The sequence below is a fragment of the Oncorhynchus mykiss genome, chromosome 15 (genome assembly GCF_057628025.1).
Source record: "Oncorhynchus mykiss isolate SJ-2025 chromosome 15, ASM5762802v1, whole genome shotgun sequence".
In the NCBI taxonomy this organism is placed as follows: domain Eukaryota; kingdom Metazoa; phylum Chordata; class Actinopteri; order Salmoniformes; family Salmonidae; genus Oncorhynchus; species Oncorhynchus mykiss.
In genome coordinates this window covers 4,246,807-4,266,585 of record NC_143036.1, presented here as the reverse complement: position 1 = coordinate 4,266,585, position 19,779 = coordinate 4,246,807, and the positions used below count along the sequence as shown (strand labels likewise).

Sequence of the window (19,779 nt, the reverse complement as noted above, 5' to 3'; positions counted from 1 at the left end):
CATTCTAACTGTCAACGTGTGTGCCTGATGTCATTCTAACTGTCAACGTGTCTGCCTGATGTCATTCTAACTGTCAACGTGTCTGCCTGATGCCATTCTAACTGTCAACGTGTCTGCCTGATGTCATTCTAACTGTCAACGTGTCTGCCTGATGTCATTCTAACTGTCAACGTGTCTGCTTGATTTCATTCTAACTGTCAACGTGTCTGCCTGATGTCATTCTAACTGTCAACGTGTCTGCCTGATGCCATTCTAACTGTCAACGTGTCTGCTTGATTTCATTCTAACTGTCAACGTGTCTGCCTGATGCCATTCTAACTGTCAACGTGTCTGCCTGATGCCATTCTAACTGTCAACGTGTCTGCTTGATTTCATTCTAACTGTCAACGTGTCTGCCTGATGTCATTCTAACTGTCAACGTGTCTGCCTGATGCCATTCTAACTGTCAACGTGTCTGCCTGATGTCATTCTAACTGTCAACGTGTCTGCCTGATGTCATTCTAACTGTCAACGTGTCTGCCTGATGCCATTCTAACTGTCAACGTGTCTGCCTGATGCCATTCTAACTGTCAACGTGTGTGCCTGATGTCATTCTAACTGTCAACGTGTCTGCCTGATGTCATTCTAACTGTCAACGTGTCTGCCTGATTTCATTCTAACTGTCAACGTGTGTGCCTGATGTCATTCTAACTGTCAACGTGTCTGCCTGATGTCATTCTAACTGTCAACGTGTCTGCCTGATGTCATTCTAACTGTCAACGTGTCTGCCTGATGTCATTCTAACTGTCAACGTGTCTGCCTGATGCCATTCTAACTGTCAACGTGTCTGCCTGATGCCATTCTAACTGTCAACGTGTCTGCCTGATGTCATTCTAACTGTCAACGTGTCTGCCTGATGTCATTCTAACTGTCAACGTGTCTGCCTGATTTCATTCTAACTGTTAACGTGTGTGCCTGATGTCATTCTAACTGTCAACATGTCTGCCTGATTTCATTTAACTGTCAACCTGATGTCATTCAACTGTCAACGTGTCTGCCTGATCCCATTCTAACTGTCCACCATATGTCATTCTAACTGTCAATGTGTCTGCCTGATGCCATTCTAACTGTCAACGTGTCTGCCTGATGCCATTCTAACTGTCAACGTGTCTGCTTGATGTCATTCTAACTGTCAACGTGTCTGCCTGATTTCATTTAACTGTCAACCTGATGTCATTCAACTGTCAACGTGTCTGCCTGATGCCATTCTAACTGTCAACCATATGTCATTCTAACTGTCAACGTGTCTGCCTGATGCCATTCTAACTGTCAACCATATGTCATTCTAACTGTCAACGTGTCTGCCTGATGCCATTCTAACTGTCAACGTGTCTGCCTGATGCCATTCTAACTGTCAACGTGTCTGCCTGATGTCATTCTAACTGTCAACGTGTCTGCCTGATGTCATTCTAACTGTCAACGTGTCTGCCTGATTTCATTCTAACTGTTAACGTGTGTGCCTGATGTCATTCCAACTGTCAACGTGTCTGCCTGATTTCATTTAACTGTCAACCTGATGTCATTCAACTGTCAACGTGTCTGCCTGATGCCATTCTAACTGTCAACCATATGTCATTCTAACTGTCAACGTGTCTGCCTGATGCCATTCTAACTGTCAACGTGTCTGCCTGATGCCATTCTAACTGTCAACGTGTCTGCTTGATGTCATTCTAACTGTCAACGTGTCTGCCTGATTTCATTTAACTGTCAACCTGATGTCATTCAACTGTCAACGTGTCTGCCTGATGCCATTCTAACTGTCAACCATATGTCATTCTAACTGTCAACGTGTCTGCCTGATGCCATTCTAACTGTCAACCATATGTCATTCTAACTGTCAACGTGTCTGCCTGATGCCATTCTAAATGTGAACGTGTCTGGCTGATGGCAGTTTTGAGCAAAGGACACAGACACCGTCTGCTCCCAATCTGCAGCTTGGTTGGTCTTTAAATCTGCAGGTTTACGAGTATGGCCAGGATGACACACAGCCACGCCCCATAATAACACAGTGAATCTGATAGGCTAAAAAGGGTGCCCTGACAGTGCGTTCCGTAGCGGGTATTTGGACGCTGAGACGCCAAGTGTTAACACATTAACACACACATTGAGACTGAAGAAAGGATTTTCCAACTGTGACTGGAAGTTGGTTAGCCTGCTAGGTCTGGTGTGGAACTAGGAGACAGTAGCAGCTCTGTTGAATCCCAGCTTTTCTTTCCTCCCAGAGGTAAGGATTATTATTGATTAGAAAATGCACCACCATTTTGTAGGAAAACAGGTGAAGGTGCAATCTTGTCACACCTGCTGAACCTAATGAGAGCGCACAAAACGTTTATTATAAACAGACCAATAGGAAAGCAGACACGGGTCACGTGGTTACCGTAGCTACTCTATTATGAGCACACCCAGCCTGTTACATTCCAGAGATCACGTGGTTACCATAGTTACTCTATTATGAGCTCACCCAGCCTGTTACATTACAGAGCAACTGATTCTCTCTGACCTTCCTGTAGTTACATTTAACATTACAAATAACATTGACGGTTCAGATCACGTTTTGTAGATTCAGAATGAAAGTGCTGTGTTGGATGCGTTCGTCTCGCTCGCCAGAATCTGTGCGCCGTGTTCCATACATTTTGAAGGAAACAAATTAAAATGTGAAACAAAAACTCCATACATTCTTCTATACATTTTTTATAAAAAAAAACATCACGCACATACAGATGAACACAAAACAATAGCAAACAAAGTTTTTATTTTATTTTTTACATTTGAATTATATCAACAGGTAATCTGCAACCTCAGGTAGTACTGCAAGATTTCCACTAGATGGCGGTAGATACAAAGTAATGCGACTGAATCTGACGCTGCATTTGTCAGGGATTGTTGTTCTGTTGTCTACTGTTCAGAATTAGAACATTCACACCATGTTGTGCATCACGACAACTTTGTTAATGAAGACTTAAATTGAGCTGTTATACAATTCAGAACGCGACACATAGATAATTACCAATTGAGGTATTATACAGGTATAATGTGAAACATAGAGAATTACCAAATTAGGAAGGAATCACTAAAAAGCAAAACGTTTATATCACATGCATTAGATCACTGTTTTTCCTTCCAGAAGGACCGCCTCATAAATGGATTGCTTGTCCATGGTTTCCATAGAAATGCATTCTATTCCCATTGTGTTCCACCTCCCATAGGCCTCGTCTTCTCCACCTCGTTAAAGCCTGGGTACATAGCCTGTCGTGAGATAATGGTATGGGGCATAATGTGTGGAACATTTAAAAGATCCAGACATCCACATTTCCAGAAGTTCAGCTGGCCTGGGTACAACATATCACCATTTAAACACAATTAAAGACAGGAGATTAGAAAAGACAGACACCAAAACAAACAAACAAACAAAATGTTATTTGGCCATAATATGTACTAGCCTCTATAGCGTAGCATCCCATTTCCCTGGTTCTCTCTACATTCCCCTGGTTCTCTCTACATTCTCCTGGTTCTCTCTACATTTCCCTGGTTCTCTCTACATTCTCCTGGTTCTCTCTACATTTCCACGGTTCTCTCTACATTCTCCTGGTTCTCTCTACATTTCCACGGTTCTCTCTACATTCCACTGGTTCTCTCTACATTCCCCTGGTTCTCTCTACATTCTCCTGGTTCTCTCTACATTCCCCTGGATCTCTCTATATTACCCTGGTTCTCTCTACATTCCCCTGGATCTCTCAATATTACTCTGGTTCTCTCTACATTCTCCTGGTTCTCTCTACATTCTCCTGGTTCTCTCTACATTCTCCTGGTTCTCTCTACATTCTCTTGGTTCTCTCTACATTCCCCTGAATCTCTCTATATTACCCTGGTTCTCTCTACATTCTCCTGGTTCTCTCTACATTCCCCTGGATCTCTCTATATTACCCTGGTTCTCTCTACATTCCCCTGGATCTCTCTACATTCCCCTGGTTCTCTCTACATTCTCCTGGTTCTCTCTACATTCTCCTGGTTCTCTCTACATTCTCCTGGTTCTCTCTACATTCCCCTGGATCTCTCTATATTCCCCTGGTTCCCTCCTCAGATGTTACTATTTCTGCAGGATGTCCCTCCTTCATCAATTGGAATGCTTTCCATCTCTGCCTGTGCCATTCCTGATTCAGACACAGTTTCCTGCATCATCGGGCAGCCACGTGCCTCCACAGCCCTCACACTTTATTACAAACGTAAAGATAATTAAAGGAACACATCATGTTTTAAGATTGAATATATATACCCACATATATACATATACATATTATATATACTATATATATATACATATACAGTTGAAGTCAAAGGTTTTGAATCACCTACTCATTCAAGGGTTTATATTTATTTGTACTATTTTCTACATTGTAGAATAATAGCGAAGACATCAAAACTATGGAATCAAACATTTGGAATCATGTAGTAACCAAAACAGTGTTAAACAAATCAAAATATATTTTAGATTTTAGATTCTTCAAGGTAGCCACCCTTTCCTTGATGACAGCTTTGCACACTCTTGGCATTCTCTCAACCAGCCTAATGAGGAATGCTTTTCCAACAGTCTTGAAGGACTTCCCACATATGCTGAGCACTTGTTGGCTGCTTTTCCTTCACTCTGCAGTTCAACTCATTCCAAACCATCTCAATTGGGATGATGTTGGTTGATTGTGGAGGCCAGGTCATCTGATGCAGCACTCTCCATCTTGGCCAAATAGCTCTTTCACACCCTGGAGGTGTGCTGTGTCATTGTCTTGTTGAAAAACAAATTATTGTCCCACTAAGCCCAAACCAGAAAAGATGGCGTATCACTGCAGAATGCTGTGGAAGCGATGCCGGTTAAGTGTGCCTTGAATTCTAAATAAAACACTGACAGTGTTACCAGCATAGCACACCCACAACATCACACCTCCTCCTCCATGCTTCAGTGGGAACCACACAAACAGAGATCATCCGTTCACCTACTCTGCGTCTCACAACATGGCGGTTGGAACCAAAAATCCCAAATTGGGACTCATCAGACCAAAGGACAGATTTCCACTGGTCTAATGTCCATTGCTCGTGTTTCTTGGCCCAAGCAAGTATCTTCTTCTTACCGGTGTCCTTTAGCAGTGGTTTCTTTGTAGCAATTCGACAATGATGACCTGAGTCTCCTCTGAACAGTTGATGTGATACAGCCTGGAATGGAACCAGGGTCTGTAGTGACGCCTCTAACACTGAGATGCAGTGTCTTAGACCGCTGTGATACAGCCTGGAATCAAACCAGGCTCTGTAGTGATGCCTCTAGCACTGAGATGCAGTGTCTTAGATCACTGAACCAGGGTCTGTAGTGATGCCTCTAGCAGTGAGATGTAGTGCCTTAGACCGCTGCGCCACTCGGGAGCAAAAGGGTAAAGGGTGGCTACTTTGAAGAATGTCAAATATAAAACATATTTGGATTTGTTTAACAGTTTTTTGGTTACTACATGATTCCATATGTGTTATTTCATAGTTTTAATGTCTTCACAGTTATTCTACAACTTAGAAAATAGTCAATATAAATAAAGAAAAAACCTTGATTGAGTAGGTGTGTCCAAACTTTTGACTGGTACTGTATATATATATATATATATACATATACACACATCTTTATTAGACTAACAAAACTGCCTCTTCAGAAGACAGAGAAGAAGACAACTAACAGGCTGACCACACCGCTAGCGTAGTGTGCGAGAGCGTTGCAAAATACATTTAGAAATCTATATTATTAAATTATTGCACCCACACTGCTAGCGCGTGCCAACGAGCATCTGCGTTGCCAAGGGCTAAAATAGAAGTCAGTTCTATTTCTGACGCAGATCACGCTGCAAGTCCTGCCTCTCCCATCTCCTCATTGGTTATACCCACGTGAGTGACTGAAAGACAAAACAGGTCGGTGGTGGTAATGCACCTAATTTATGAAAGTTGCCAATAGCAATATAAAGTCAAGAGAAGAAAATGCCTGGAAGGAGGAGAGATGACTAGAAATAATTTGGTTGACCGTTTTGATGTGTGGATTAATTGGTGGGGTAGAGGTCCTTGTGCATTCCAGGTAAAATAACAACTCAATGTTTATATCCCAGGACAAATTAGCTAGCAACAGCAAGCTAGCTAAATAGGACAAAATAGCTAGCAAGCTAGCTAGCTAAATTTCCATAGATGTTTAATGCTTTTAATGCGACCTGTCCCCAAAATAATATAAATCAGAGTTTGTTTTGATATTTTAACCTGCATGTCATGATCATGTTTGGTGTGGGGGGGCAAAATACATGTATGCACGATGGCGCACGATGGCGCACGATGGCGCACGCGGTTTGAGTTCTGTGTGAACCCTTGACAGAGCTGCGGAGAGTTTACTCTATCCACAAATATAAAATCCTGAAGTGAGACATTTTTGTTTGGAGGTCAATGAGAGTGTCAAATTTGGTCAACAGAAAAATGTAATTGCTCATTTTCTACAGTACGCGGCGAGGCTTATTTGATCAAAAATCGCTGAAATAAATCTGAATGTTTAGAAGAAAACATGTGAATTGTGCTCCATCCTACCCATATTCAGAATAAATTATTTTAATAGTCATGGCACACTTTGTTTAAGCACTATTGAAGATTGAAATCCGGAACAAAAATACAAATAACATCTCAGAAAAAAAAAAGTGTTGATTGTTCCCCATCTTCCGTGATTCAGAACATCTAATTGTCAAAGTCATAGCAGGCTTTGTTTTAAGAGCTATTGAAGATTAAAATCCAAGATGTTAATTAAAAAAAAAATAACAATACAATACGAAAAAAAAGGTTTGGATGGTTCTCCGTGCTCCCCTGATTCAGAACACGTTTCATAGTCATGACATGCATGATTCAATAGCTATTGACAAAATAACCGAATATTCACCGAATATCATAATACTAATTTGACCTCCGCTGATAAAGAAACGTATTCATATCGGATTTGTTTCTGTTGTTCACAGGCGTATCTGCTCTCTCTCTCTCTCTTTGACTAGAATGGTCCCAGCTGATCTCGCCTCCTCATGCCTGCCTTCCATCTTTGAGGACTGTGTTTTCCCATTAGTAGAAGGGGTCACTCGACTATCTTGTCAATTTAATAGATACTCTTTGGCATCATAGCAGCCATGTCGCAAAGTGACAACCACTGTCGGAAATACTAAACGTTTTGGTGTTGAAAAAAGTCGGACCAGAATCTATTGTGGTGATGTTGGAGAGGAGTGAACGAGCTGGCTACAGAGACGGGAGATATATTATGAGTACGCGGACCAACACGCGGAAACCGGATGAATATGGATACTAATGCACATCGCAGATATTAGTACATTTTAATGAAAAGGGACTCGCTGCGGACAATCTGAATTATCCGGTAGACGGAAGAGTTAAGAACCAAAATCACAACTGTTTATTTCATTAGCTAGCAGGCTAGCTGGCTAGTTTCAATGCGGGTCTGGAAATGGGGGAATCTCGTCCGAAATTGACTCAATAAGGATTTATATCGTGCACGGAATAAACATCTTGTACTCGTTGTTGTTTTTACAAAGTACGTGATTTCCCGTGGAGATCGTAGCGGCAACTTTAAAGAAGAATGATGCACCTAAACTGAACATTAAAAGTGATCCACCAAAAAAACCAAGAAAGTCGTACAGGTTTGTTAAGCTGGTTTTCTTTTTTTTAATACAATCGTCTTTCCAAATCAACAGTAGAGTAGACTTTTATAATGCTGTTTTCCACTGACATTTGACAGTAGACTGCCTCTTGTGCACAGAATAACTTCCATAGTAAATATGATTCAGTGTCCATATCCTGAAATTGACTAACTAAATCATCCAAAGGTCTTCCTTTTGGATGATAAAAAAAAGTGAATTGACTAAATTATCCTGTAGCCTAATGTCATATTTGAATGAATGATGTATACTGTTGATACCGTGCCGTTGTAACTTCAACGTTAACGTTGTCTCCTGGTGTCCGCATACACAGGTTTGGTTTGCTCCTAGCAGAACTCAGCGAAGTGAATATCTCTGCTTGCATTACTCCCTTAAAATACCCCTTGCTTGAAAAAAAGTGACAATATTACTGTTAGTGCCTCGTGAAACACCGTAGAAATAATATTGCAGCGTACACTTAATTAAAATAGTCTAAATTAATCTAAGATAAACCAAGAAATGTAAAATTCGTTTTTATCTGTAAGGTCTTGGTTGCACAATTTTCCATGTAAGATGTTTGGTGCAGTATTTCTCCAGGTGAAAAATGTACAGGAAAACTAGTCATCCCTCCATAACTAGTACTAACCGAGCACATTACACGGTTTCTCTAGAGATACATCTGATCAAGCCTGAACTGTGCAATGTAGTAGAGTAGAGTTGTAGCTAGTTTCCAACAGGCCAACATTCTACATAGTTTAGCGCAGAAAAGTGGCAATTAAACTAAACGGACCATAATTCATTGCGATCCTACTTGTACGGTCTGCTTCTTTTACCCCTGCTAGGTCGAGAGGGATGGAGAGTTGTTGTTTTGTTGAGGTGTCCCTACCTGAAAATACATGATTTAAGTGATGTGATAGTTGGTATTCAGCAGTCGTAAAAGTATGTCTTATTTACTTTGAAGAACTACTAAAATAGTGATTTGTTTTTTGTTGGTCAGACCGCGTAGACGGCAGCTCTATTAGACATGAGATGATGACTTGGAATGAAATGTATTAACTCATCAAATAAAAACCTCTAATACACACAACTGAAATAATTTATTAAAGTCATGTGAATAAACAATGGTTAATAAGTGATACGTCGTAATGGGCAGTTACAACCTCCACGGGACTTTATAGTCATTGTTTTATTCTGTGTTACAACATTCAACCCACAATGCAAAGTACATTTTTAATGTTAACCTGAAACCAAACTCCAAAAAAAGCGATAATCGCACAGCGACGCAACAAACAGTTCCCGTCCGTAGTTCCTTCCAACTATTAGAGAGAGGCATGTTATATTGTTTTTGCTGTTCCGGTACTCGCTTGATTTTTGAGAACTCGGAACTCGGAACTCGGAATGGAAAGAACATCTATTCTTAGAACACAGGCCCTAGACCCCCCCCCCCCTAGAAAAAATATGTGCTCATTTATCTAAATGCCAACAGCGTACAACTATACCTCATTTATCAGAACCATTACAGAATAAAAAATCCCAATTGCTAAATTGACATAAATATATATATATATATATTCAGTCAATAAAATACAATTGCTATTTAAGATTAATTTATTGAAACCGTAATCTCAACTGGTTGTATTATATCATGGAACACAATCTGTACTATCAACTGGTTAGATCATGGAACACAATTAGAAATCAAATTTTATTTGTCACATGCACCAAATACAACAGGTGTAGTAGTAGACCTTACAGTGAAATACTGAATACAACAGGTGTAGGTAGACCTTACAGTGAAATGCTGAATACAACAGGTGTAGTAGTAGACCTTACAGTGAAATGCTCACTTGCAAGCCCTCAACAAACAATTCAGTTTTAAGAAAATATCCCCCAAAAAGTAAGAGATAAGAATAACAAATTATTTAAGAGCAGCTTTAAATAACAATAGCCTGGTAATGGGCCTTACTGTAATGGGCCTTACTGTAATGGGCCTTACTGTAATGGGCCGTACTGTAATGGGCCGTACTGTAATGGGCCTTACTGTAATTGGCCTTACTGTAATGGGCCTTACTGTAATGGGCCTTACTGTAATGGGCCGTACTGTAATGGGCCGTACTGTAATGGGCCGTACGGTAATGGGCCGTACTGTAATGGGCCGTACTGTAATGGGCCGTACTGTAATGGGCCTTACTGTAATGGGCCGTACTGTAATGGGCCGTACTGTAATGGGCCTTACTGTAATGGGCCGTACTGTAATGGGCCTTACTGTAATGGGCCGTACTGTAATGGGCCGTACTGTAATGGGCCGTACTGTAATGGGCCGTACTGTAATGGGCCTTACTGTAATGGGCCGTACTGTAATGGGCCGTACTGTAATGGGCCGTACTGTAATGGGCCTTACTGTAATGGGCCGTACTGTAATGGGCCGTACTGTAATGGGCCGTACTGTAATGGGCCGTACGCTCTACCCTCTGTAGTGCCTTGCTGTCTGAGGCCGACCAGTTGCCTTACCAGGCAGTTGCAACCCGTCAGGATGCTCTCGATGGTGCAGCTGTAGAACCTTTTGAGGATCTGAGGATCCATGCCAAATCTTTTCAGTTTCCTGAGGGGGAATAGGTTTTGTCGTGCCCTCTTCACGACTGTCTTGGTGTGTTTGGACCATGATAGTTTGGTGGTGATGTGGACACCAAGGAAGATCTCAACCTGCTCCGTTGCAGCCCCAACGATGAGAATGCTCGGTCCTCCTTTTCCTGTAGTCCACAATCACGCCATTGTCTTGATCACATTGAGGGAGAGGTTGTTGTCCTGGCACCACACGGCAGGTCTCTGACCTCCCTATAGGCTGTCTCGTCGTTGTCTGTGATCAGGTCTACCACTGTTGTGTCGTCTGAAAATGTAATGATGTTGTTGGAGTCGTGCCTGGCCTTGCAGTCGTGAGTGAACAGGAAGTACAGGAGGGGACTGAGCACATACCCCGGAGAAGCCCCTGTGTTGAGGATCAGCGTGGCGGATGTGTTGTTACCTACCCTAGCCACTAACCACCTAGGGACGGCCCGTCAGGAAGTCCAGGATCTAGTTGCAGAGGGAGCTGTTAAGTCCCAGGGTCCTTAGCTTAGTGATGAGCTTTGAGGGCACTATGATGTTTAACACTGAGCTGTAGTCAATGAATATCATTCTCACATAGGTGTTCCTTTTGTCCAGGTGTGAAAGGGCATTGTGGAGTGCAATAGAGATTGCATCGTCTGTGGATCTGTTGGTGCAGTAATATCAACTGTAGGCATGCACGATATATCGGATCGGCCGATATCGATTTTGGCATTTTTAGCTAATATCGGCCGATCCGATATATCGTGCATGCCTAAAGTTGATATTACTGCACCAACAGATCCACAGACGATGTCTAGATAAAACAAACAAAAAAATGTGTAAAACCAATGTCAAAGCTAACGTGCATACCTATATAACGTATGTATAACATGATGTAATGACGCTGCACGTGCAACACAGCATTCCTAACCTAGCCCACAATGTCTGCTGTGTGGATCGAGCAGTCAACAAGTCCAGCAGTCATTTGAAAAGAGTAAGAACATTTCAGCGAGACAACTCAAAAGGCCGAAATCCATTAACGGCAAGATAATGGAATTCATTGCCCTTGACAATCAACCGTTCTCTGTCGTGGGTGATGTTGTCTTACGGCTGATTGGTCGAGCACCGGTACACACTACCAAGTGTGCTATTTTTCAGATGTTGCCCTACAGGAGTTACACAGTAATAGCGTCACTGTTATTAGCTTCACGACATACTACGGAACGCCGTTTCGGTCTTTGTGTCGAAAAAGATACAGTAGCACTGTCAAAGCTGTACAAAGAAGTCTGCAAACAAGAAAACACCGGCCACAAACGATGTGTTGACAATAACACGTTGGTAATAAAGCATCACTTGTTCGACCAAAACTTCTGGGGTAGCTAGCTTTAGCTTGGTACCTAGCTGGCACCAGTACAACCAGCCTGAAAACAATGACCAGTAGAAACTGCAGTCATTTTCATAATTCTTAGCAATGATTTTGGAATCCTTGTGAGTATGTATTAGCAAGGTTGCCACTTGTTGTTCGCTGATTGAAATTGAACTTCAGTTAATGAAAATAATTAGCTAACCAGCTACTTAACCCTGTTGCCCAAAGCTAACGTTATAAGCATCCAGCTAGCTTCATCTGGCTAGTGATGCTCGACCACATTAGGTTGTGTGTTGTGAAACTAGCCACAATAAGGATTAGGCACAATAGTGGAATTTGCAGTTTGCCTTCAAAATAAAATTATGCCATTGACAGTGATGCAAATGAATACAAATAGTATAATTAACTTTTATTTTGAAGGCTAACTGCAAAGTCCACTATTGTGGCTAATCCTTATTGTGGCTAGCTTCCCATAGATGGGTCCGACCACCATTAATCAAATTATAATCTTTATTAGGGTTATTTTAGATGATGACACCTAGCTATATAGTTACCTAGCTAACTACAGCTACTGAAACATATGTTAGCTAGCTAACTACAGCTACTGAAACAGATGTTAGCTAGCTAACTACAGCTACTGAAACAGATGTTAGCTAGCTAACTATAGCTACTGAAACAGATGTTAGCTAGCTAACTATAGCTACTGAAACAGATGTTAGCTAGCTAACTATAGCTACTGAAACAGATGTTAGCTAGCTAACTAGAGCTACTGAAACAGATGCTAGCTAGCTAACTAGAGCTACTGAAACAGATGTTAGCTAGCTAACTATAGCTACTGAAACAGATGTTAGCTAGCTAACTAGAGCTACTGAAACAGATGTTAGCTGGCTAACTACAGCTACTGAAACAGATTGTCGTTTTGTTGTTTTTTGGGAAGAACCTTGTTTGCATCCGTCAGCTAGCTAGCTTTTTTTATGACCAGCACTGTAGGTGTGTGAGACAACTTTACCAGCATCATAGCATACGTAATTGATGAATCGCTGTGATATATGAAATACGAGTGATTGTGTAATAACTACGTAAAAAATTAATGAACGCGTTCAATTATTATGTGACGTCATATTCCGGTCTTGATTGGTCAACAAGCTTATTTGGCGTATATCTTTTTTTGACACGCAAAGACCCAAACGGGCGTTCCGTAGCGGCGACCCAAAACGGGCGGTCCGTAGCGACGACCCAAAACGGGCGTTCCGTAGCGACGACCCAAAACGGGCGTTCCGTAGCGACGACCCAAAACGGGCGGTCCGTAGCGACGACCCAAACGGGCGTTCCGTAGCGACGACCCAAAACGGGCGTTCCGTAGCGACGACCCAAAACGGGCGTTCCGTAGCGACGACCCAAAACGGGCGTTCCGTAGCGACGACCCAAAACGGGTGTTCCGTAGCGACGACCCAAAACGGGCGTTCCGTAGCGACGACCCAAAACGGGCGTTCCGTAGCGGCGACCCAAACGGGCGTTCCGTAGCGGCGACCCAAACGAGCGGTCCGTAGCGACGACCCAAAACGGCCGTTCCGTAGCGACGACCCAAACGGGCGTTCCATAGCGACGACCCAAAACTGCCGCTCCGTAGCGACGACCCAAAACGGCCGTTCCGTAGCGACGACCCAAAACGGGCGTTCCGTAGCGACGACCCAAAACGGGCGTTCCGTAGCGACGACCCAAAACGGGCGTTCCGTAGCGACGACCCAAAACGGGCGTTCCGTAGCGACGACCCAAAACGGGCGTTCCGTAGCGACGACCCAAACGGCCGTTCTGTAGCGACGACCCAAAACGGCCGCTCCGTAGCGACGACCCAAAACGGCCGTTCCGTAGCGACGACCCAAAACGGCCGTTCCGTAGCGACGACCCAAAACGGGCGTTCCGTAGCGACGACCCAAAACGGGCGTTCCGTAGCGACGACCCAAAACGGGCGTTCCGTAGCGACGACCCAAAACGGGCGTTCCGTAGCGACGACCCAAAACGGGCGTTCCGTAGCGACGACCCAAAACGGGCGTTCCGTAGCGACGACCCAAAACGGGCGTTCCGTAGCGACGACCCAAAACGGGCGTTCCGTAGCGACGACCCAAAACGGGCGTTCCGTAGCGACGACCCAAAACGGGCGTTCCGTAGCGACGACGTTCTGTAGCGACGACCCAAAACGGCCGCTCCGTAGCGACGACCCAAAACGGCCGTTCCGTAGCGACGACCCAAAACGGCCGTTCCGTAGCGACGACCCAAAACGGCCGTTCCGTAGCGACGACCCAAAACGGGCGTTCCGTAGCGACGACCCAAAACGGGCGTTCCGTAGCGACGACCCAAAACGGGCGTTCCGTAGCGACGACCCAAAACGGCCGTTCCGTAGCGACGACCCAAAACGGGCGTTCCGTAGCGACGACCCAAAACGGGCGTTCCGTAGCGACGACCCAAAACGGGCGTTCCGTAGCGACGACCCAAAACGGGCGTTCCGTAGAAATCCTGGTTGAGAATGAAATGACTGAACAATGAAACAGCAGAGCAAGTAAGTGAAAGAAATAGGTTTTGATTATGTTTTACTGGTCACGGGGACATAACTTTTTGGTCAGTGTGTGTGACCTTATCTAGGCAAGTCAGTTAAGAACAAATTCTTATTTACAATGACGGCCTACCCCGGGCCAAACCCGGAAGACGCTGGGGACTGGGACTCCCAATCACGGTCGGTTGTGATACAGCCTGGAGTCGAATCAGGGTCTATAGTGACGGGTTATAGGTTACTGAACTTCAACTTGCATCAAGGACAAATGTGTGCACAAACAACCCGAAAACCTGCCGAACACCTAAATGAACAAAAAACCGTCACAATGTTTTCATAATACATGCGAAAGGTTTCGACTGGGAAGCATGCGGCAGGCTTTCCCGTCGGCCATTTGAAGAAACAGCAGTGCTCGCATGGCAAGAAGGAACAGACAGCCTCACAAATTGGTTTTGAATTTGTTGGCACAGGTTTCAGACGCTTGGAACTGCGTAACAGGATTCCACAGAGCCGACCTCGAATTCCATCGCAGATTAGCTTTTATATTCGTCTCTTAAGCGTGTCTCTGTGTGTTTTCGTGCGTGCATGTGGGCTCCAATCAGACACAAAATCTCACTTTTGAAAATCTCGCTTTGAAAAAAATTACTGCAATTACCAATATCCAGATAAGTGCATGTTTACCAATCACTTTTTTCTGTAATTTCCTCCTAGACCATATTAATAAGTAGTGCACATTTCTGTCTATTTTCTAAATAGGAATGAACATTGGTTGCTGTGCTTATTACAGGTCATTCATCTGTATTGTGGGCCTTTAAAAATGTGTCTTTTAACAGCTCAGTGGGTAGAGAACTAACAATAGTTTTCCATAACAGGGAGGGAAACTAACAGAGAGCTTTTTGTGTTGCTGGGTTCACTGTCCAGTCAACTATAACAGTACGCTGATGTGTTCAGCTAAGTCTGGTGTTGCGCTCTCACACTCTCTCTCTCTCTCTCTCTCTCTCTCGCCCTCTGTCTCTCTCTCTCTCGCTCTCTCTCGCTCTCTCTCTCTCTCTCGCCCTCTCTCTCTCTCTCTCGCCCTCTGTCTCTCTCTCTCTCGCCCTCTGTCTCTCTCTCGCCCTCTGTCTCTCTCTCGCCCTCTCTCTCTCTCGCCCTCTCGCCCTCTCTCCCTCGCCCTCTCTCTCTCTCTCGCCCTCTCTCTCTCTCTCTCGCCCTCTCTCTCTCTCTCTCTCTCTTGCCCTCTCTCTCTCTCTCTCGCCCTCTGTCTCTCTCTGTCTCTCTCTCAAATCAATTCAAATGGCTTTATTGGCATGGGGAAACATATGTTTACATTGCCAAAGGGGATGGAATAGTCAGCAAACAAAAGATAAATAAACATTAGTAAACATTACACTCCCCCTGACGACTCAGAATAGGTCAATGTTTGTCCCCTAGAAGAGTTCTGACAACTCAGAATAGGTCAATGTTTGTCCCTTGGAAGAGTTCTGACAACTCAGAATAGGTCAATGTTTGTCCCCTGGAAGAGTTCTGACAACTCAGAATAGGTCAATGTTTGTCCCTTGGAAGAGTTCTGACAACTCAGAATAGGTCAATGTTTGTCCCTTGGAAGAGTTCTGACAACTCAGAATAGGTCAATGTTTGTCCCCTAGTAGAGTTCTGACAACTCAGAATAGGTCAATGTTTGTCCCCCTAGTAGAGTTCTGACAACTCAGAATAGGTCAATGTTTGTCCCCCTAGAAGAGTTCTGACAACTCAGAATAGGTCAATGTTTGTCCCCCTAGAAGAGTTCTGACAACTCAGAATAGGTCAATGTTTGTCCCCCTAGTAGAGTTCTGACAACTCAGAATAGGTCAATGTTTGTCCCCTTAGAAGAGTTCTGACAACTCAGAATAGGTCAATGTTTGTCCCCCTAGAAGAGTTCTGACAACTCAGAATAGGTCAATGTTTGTCCCCTAGTAGAGTTCTGACAACTCAGAATAGGTCAATGTTTGTCCCCCTAGAAGAGTTCTGTTGGTGTTACTGTTTTCTCTACCTTCATATTCCATTTCACTGTACCTACCTTGGTGGAAGTGTGAGCTTGACATGAAGGGATGTAGTGTCCGTGGTACAGAGAAATGAGAGTGCGTAATGCACAGCCGATGTAATGTATTACCTGGGGAATGAATGCTGATTATCTTCCAAGAAGAAGTTAATTCCCTGATTAGACTATAATGTATTAAGGAAAGCTCCATAATACTGTTTGTCAGACGGATGTTTTAAGGCTAGAGGCAGTTGATCTGTAATGACAGATTAAACCAGACGTTTGACTAGAAATCCAGTTACACAGGCAGGTCGACTTGGTGCTATATATATGACAGATCGGGGTACTGATATTCATCTAGCCGTTCTTGTACAAACTTAAACAATGTTGACATATCCAAATCAACAGCCTAACGCTGTATCGGCAAATACTGTTGAAGTCGGAAGTTTACCTACACCTTAGTTAAATACATTTAAACTCCATTTTAACTACTTTATTTTAAGAATGTGAAATGTCAGAATAATAGTAGAGAGAATGATTTATTTCAGCTTTTATTTATTTCATCATATTCCCAGTGGGTCAGAAGATTACATAAACTCAATTATAATTTGGTAGCATTGCCTTTAAATTGTTTAACTTGGGTCAAATGTTTCGGGTAGCCTTCCACAAGCTTCCCACGATAAGTTGGGTGAATATTGGCCCATTCCTCCTGACAGAGCTGGTGTAACTGAGTCAGGTTTGTAGGCCTCCTTGCTCGTACAAGCTTTTTCAGTTCTGCCCACAAATTTTCTATAGGATTGAGGTCAGGGTTTTGTGATGGCTGCTCCAATACCTTGACTTTGTTGTCCGTAAGCCATTTTGCCACAACTTTGGAAGTATGCTTGGGGTCATTGTCCATTTGAAAGACCCATTTGTGACCAAACTTTAACTTCCTGACTGATGTCTTGAGATGTTGCTTCAATATATCCACATAATTTTCTTACCTCATGATGCCATCTATTTTGTGAAGTACACCAGTCCCTCCTGCAGCAAAGCACCCCCACAACATGATGCTGCCACCCCCGTGCTTCACGGTTGGGATGGTGTTCTTGAGCTTGCAAGCTTCCCTCGTTTTCCTCCAAACATAACGATGGTCATTATGGCCAAACAGTTCTATTTTGGTTTCATCAGATCAGAGGACATTTCTCCAAAAAGTACGATCTTTGTCCCCATGTGTAGTTGCAAACCGTAGTCTCTGCTTTTTTATGGCGGTTTTGGAGCAGTGGCTTCTTCCTTGCTGAGTGGCCTTTCAGGTTATGTCGATTTATAGGACTCATTTTACTGTGGAGATAGATACTCTGTACCTGTTTCCTCCAGCATCTTCACAAGGTTCTTTGCTGTTGTTCTGGGATTGATTTGCACCTTTCACACCAAAATACGTTCATCTCTAGGAGACCGAACATGTCTTCTTCCTGAGCGGTATGACGGCAGATAGCTGATTACTTCGTCGTGCACAAAGTTATTTTTTTTTTTGACAAAATTATAGTTTGTTAACAAGAAATGTGTGGAGTGATTGTAAAATGAGTTTTAATGATTCCAACCTAAGTGGATGTAAACTTCAGATTTTAACTGTAGACAAATTCAGGGTCCTCTGTGAACACCATGTGACGCCAACGTCCAAAAGAACATTTTGCTCACTTAGTCCTCTCTCTCATCCCAAACTGCTAAACTGTCCCAGTTTTAAAGCAGCAGATGCATTGAGAGCCAATGGCTACAATGATATTCTCATTAAGTCTGCTGTTATTTGCGTTGAATGAAACCTTGTTTGTTTGGGACGTTGCTAATTGCTGCCTATATTTGGAAGACTCAATTTTCAATTAGGCCTGTGTTCCTGTCTCCTCCTCCCATCCATCAGTGTTTGAGGCTGGAGGAGCGGACCGGTGGTTTCTCTCTCGATCTGTCTGCGCTATGGATTCATATTTTTTGTGATCTAACATTATTGATTCCCCAAGTCGATAACCTTGGCAACTGTAGTTTTTTCATTCCAGCTCTCGCAGCACAATGTGATTGAAGCTCGGCAGGGGGGCGTAGGGGCCATTAGTGATGGGTGCGGGGGAAAAAAATCTATATTATATATATATATTGCAATATAATTTTTTTATGATGTTTTATTGATGTTTGACTCAAGTATTGATTTGTGTACGAATATACAGGACCAGTCAAAAGTTTGGACACACCTACTCATTCAAGGGTTTGTTTTTTCTACTATTTTCCACATCAAAACGATTAAATAACACGTTAAACAAATGAAAACATATTTTATTTTATTTATTTTATTTTTTCTTAGTAGCCACACGGAATCTAAAACAAAAATGCAATATTAATTACTTAAAAATCATACAATGTGATTTTCTGGATTTTTGTTTTAGATTCCGTGTCTCACAGTTGAAGTGTACCTATGATAAAAAATTCCAGACCTCTACATGCTTTGTAAGTAGGAAACACTGCCGATTTTTGCAGGTTATCAAATACTAGTTGAAAAACAAATGATAGTCCCACTAAACCCAAACCAGATGGGATGGCGTATCGCTGCAAAATGCTGTGGTAGCTATGCTGGTTAAGTGTGCCTTGAATTCTAAATCAATCACAGACAGTGTTATCAGCAAAGCACCCCCACACCATTACACCACCACCTCCATGCTTCACAGTGGGAACCACACATGCGGAGATCATCCGTTCACCCACACCATGTCTCACAAAGACATGGTGATTGGAACCAAAAATCTACAATTTGGACTCTCCACTGTATGTTTGGAACATCAAATCACTGTACATATAGAACTGTGATCATCGTAATACGTATCTTATCAACACCTAAGATGAGATATACGGTGAGGTTTGTGGTATTTCCCAGCTCTAGGGACCATGGGGAGTTTCATTGTGACAGTCTTTAAAATCACTGCAGTAGTGAATAGTGAAGACACTTTTATTCAGAGATGGACAAAGTTGCTTCGTGCTGTCTGCTGTGTTCAATTGAGCTCTCCATCTCTCTCTCTCTCTCTCTCTCTCTCTCTCGTGCTCTCTCTCTCTCTCTCGTTCTCTCGTGCTTTCTCTTCATCTCTCTCTATCTGTCTCTCTCTCTATCTCATACTGTACCAATGAAATGAATCAAGCATGTTCCCTCCTGCCCTGGTTCTATGATATATTGATGAAGTTTCGCCTCAGGTTGTGACTGCCTGACTCTGTGAGGGAAATGGTTAGCGTAAACAAGGAGTAGCCTAGCCCTACATGCTGTTATCTGATCCTGTGGTCTTTCTCATTCACACTGCCCTTTCACTTCTCTATTCAGGTCATCCTGTCTAACTTAAAAGATTGGTTTCTTTAGACAGGAAGTCATTGTGCATCTCTCCTCTCCTCCTTTTCCACCGTTGTTACCCCGTTGTCGTTCGGTTTTAAAGTCGTCGTGACATGTTTGCCTCTCTGTTCCTCTGGTGTCTTGTCTGTCTCGTTAATGAGACGTTTTGTGTCTCCTAACATCCGCCAAACTCTCCGACTC

At 43.1% G+C, this 19,779-nt stretch overlaps 1 protein-coding gene across 1 annotated transcript in view; it reads left to right on the top strand.

The window, feature by feature from the left end:
* The first annotated feature begins 7,082 nt into the window (after positions 1-7,082).
* The window catches only part of LOC110489523 (divergent protein kinase domain 2A), a 101,080-nt gene continuing 88,383 nt past the window's right edge, over positions 7,083-19,779 (top strand). Inside the window, exon 1 of the mRNA XM_090199060.1 lies at positions 7,083-7,730. The gene's annotated coding sequence lies outside the window, so the exon portion shown is untranslated. The remainder of the gene's footprint in view (positions 7,731-19,779) is intronic.